Consider the following 3,722-nt stretch of genomic DNA (forward strand, 5'->3'; position numbering starts at 1 on the left):
TTCATTCACATTCACAGACAAATTTAGATTTCTGCTTTAATCTGTGCCTTTTAAGAATTGCAAGGCAAAACAGACGTTGATAAAGATGTTATTAAAGACATGGGGAATTTAAAATTGCATTCCACAACATATCTCCTCAACTAAACAAAAATCCTTAGCGAATTGGTTTCTAGCACTCAAATGCTATCTGTCTTTTTCCTTTCATATCATTCACATTTTCAATAAAAGCCGATATTATTCACATTATACAAGTTAAATCAAAATTACGTTTTATCGTCTAGGTGTCGCATTTTCTTGCTTGAACTATGGCTTCCATTGTTTGAAGAATTCCACGAATAGAATGTACTGATGGTGCATGTTATTTCACTCCGTTTTAGCCATTAAACACACTACGTATTCTAGTTTTTCTTTATTTTCCAAATGTTCACCTAATTTTTTTTCTTTTATTTTTTTAACAGTATATCTTGTTTCGTTATTTCATTTTTCGTGCTGCTTCATGGGTAATCCTGTTTTAATATCATTTTTAAAATAATATTTATCTGAAGAACTGAAGTCTGAAATAAGAACTGTCAACTATAATTTCCATGCATCTAACATTTAATCTACACATTAATATAGGGTGATGCATTTAAGAATGTTAAGAAATTGTTAAGTTCGCGTTTTGAATCACCTTGTATTTTCAATATTATTTTATCCCAAAAATATTGAACATTCCTTAAAATAAACAACACTTAAAAAATTTGCACCAAACAAAAGGTTTACAATTTTAATATTTATAAACATACGGGTGTCAAATCGGATACCGTTTCTTAATAAAATTGGCCATATCTCGTAAAATTCTGGGTGTAAGGTAGTACAGTTCTATCGAAATAAGTGCTAAAATATAGGGCATGATACAGGCGCGGATCTAGAAATTAATAATTGGGGGGGGGCTGGACTTATGGAAAATATTATTATTAAAACTGAAAAAAACACTACCACAGGTTATTACTAAGATTTAGCGATACGGCTCACACTCCCTCCAACAAAAAAATTCACTCATCTTAGATGTCTATGGCATCAAAAGGATTGAGCTCTGGTGAGACCCTTTCCGTAGTATTAAGCCCTAGACATAGTAGTAAAGAGAATAACAGGTATCGTCTGGGTACTTTCCATTCTCCATTGTTTCCTTATGTGTATTTTTAGATATTTCTTCTTGGAGATTTTTGTTGTATTTAACACTCATCTTATTATTGTTGCATATCGCCACATCTATTATTGTTGTCCGTCTATCAATTTTATTAACCAGTATGAGATCCGGTCTATTATGTACCACTGGTTGGTTTGTGAGCACAGCGCAGTTCCAGTAAAGTTTATAGTTGTCGTTTTCAAGCATTCTGTCACTAACATATTGATAATAAGGAAGATGTTTGGTTTAGAGAAGTCGCGCTTTGCTAGTTAGTTCTTGGTAAAGAATCTTTAGTACTCAGTCATGGCGTTCTTTGTAGTCAGTTCCGACAAACGCCTGGCAGCCCCCCGTAAGATGTTGGATGGTTTCTTGGGCGTGACATTTATATCCACATGATAATTGGAGTCCTCTAGGCTGTTTTCTAGAGAAAAAGTCTATGATTTCTGCTGGATTTAAGTTAGTGTTACAATGGATGTTAAGTAACACCAAACCTGGTCTCTCCTGGTTTATCCTTAATCTAAGATAGGTTCGTACACATGTTGTCAGAGTTGATAATGATCGTTCCGTGGTGCAAGTCGTCACTAGCAGAATACACAATAAAGTGAGTACATAACTCATTTACCTTTGGACAAAAGTTATTCCTTGTGTACAGCAAAGCTTCAATTGCAGTGTGCGGTTTCTTCTGTTGGGTCTTCCAAAATTCAAGCTACAGCTGTAACTCTCCTCTAAGTTTTTGGATAGTTTCTGGTAGGTTCAATTCATAAATGGTAGCAGCTTGTATGATGATATCAATATTGCTTTCAGAATCACATGAAAAATTAGGAATGAAGGACTGGAATTTCATTTATTGATTGGGTGTACCAGAAGAAAATCTTTCAAAAAAGTCGCTGAGAAGATGATCGAGAAAAGTAGGAAACACGTTGAGGTGATAATATTCTTAATGTCAAATGTACTTGGATTATTAAACACTTTATTTGGATTATTGCAAATATTTCTGCCAAACTTTGAAGCAAAATTATGAACTCACTCAAATTTTGAAATGGAGTTAAGCATGAGATGTGCATTTGAACTGAGAGATTTAGCTTATTCAAGAAATAATAAAATTACTAGATAAATATTTAAGAGCTATAGAAATGCATCGAGTCTCCCAATCCACCCAGTTTCACACAAAGTCTGAAGTTTAGATTTCTTGTATTGGAGACAAGACATACGTCTTTGTAACCATCATCGTAACCTTGCCCACGAAGATTTTAAATATCTAGTCCTAAATCTCTGAGTTCTCATATAATATTGCTTGATAATGCCTTCCCAGTTAAATCCTCCAGCATTACTAATCTCAAAAAAATCTTCTTTTAAACAGTACTTCTATGTCTATATATCACACATAAAATGTGAATTGTTCATTGCAGCTGATATCAGTGGTTTGATCTATCAAAATAAAAAAATATTGGCTTTGTTTAACTGCTTCAACAATTTTTTTCTCAATAGCAGTGCCACAACAGTTTATGAGGTAATTTTGAGTCATTTTACTTGTAAACATTGAATTTCTGGGAAAATTTTTAAAATGGTTTTCCAGAATCTGATTACCTGCATCAACTCTATATTTAATTAGTTCCCTGAAGTTTCCTTGGTTTAAATTATTAATTGATTCAGACGATTCCACTTTCAAATCAACAACACCATCATCTCTGTGCCCTCTTACAGAAATGTTTCGTCGACCGCGCAAAATAATTGTGTTTACATTCAGAACAAGTTTTATTCTATTTTCTTTTAGTGTTTTTGCAACTTGATTGAGTAAGGCAGAAAACGTTATGGTTCAGTTGAACCATAACGTTTTCTACCTTACTTCAGACACTTTTTTAAAGTTACTACATTTTAATTGAGCTATTTTACAATAATTATTATCAGAATGTCCCCTCAGTATTTCACAAGCTTTCTTGAATTTTCGAAGGGGTTTCGTAATTAAGTTCTGTAACATAATTTTGCTTTGTCTCCCCTCTTTAGACCCGAACAAAACGTACACACGACAGTAAGCACCTTCATATATATATATATATATATATATATATATATATATATATATATATATATATATATATATATATATATATATATATAATCTGAGAAATTGCGAATAACAGGTTGTTGATTCGAAATGAGCTGTGGATTTTGCTGAGAGATAAGTAAGAAGTCCAGTTTGCGTTTCTGGGTTTGGGTTTTGTTATCAGAAATGTTTTGGGCTTTTGGTAAGAAAGACGATCGAAAGTGTCCCATACTAATGGATGGATATTGACAGAGTGGATGTCATTGTAGGTTTTGAAAAGTTGGGAATTTGTTGTATCTAAGTTACGTCGGTCGGGTGGAATGAATTGAATTTCTAAGAATCAATAAATTGGTTGATCTAAGAATTTTTAAAATTGATGAAGATTTAGTGTGATGTTTAATTTGAAGAGATTTCGGAATGTCTTGATGGTCACGACATGATCACAGAGGAGACGGTATTTGCGTGTTAGAAGATTAGAAAAAGATTTATTAAGAATGAAAAATTCCTCCC

This window comes from Diabrotica undecimpunctata, chromosome 10 (genome assembly GCF_040954645.1).
Source record: "Diabrotica undecimpunctata isolate CICGRU chromosome 10, icDiaUnde3, whole genome shotgun sequence".
In the NCBI taxonomy this organism is placed as follows: Eukaryota; Metazoa; Arthropoda; class Insecta; order Coleoptera; family Chrysomelidae; genus Diabrotica; species Diabrotica undecimpunctata.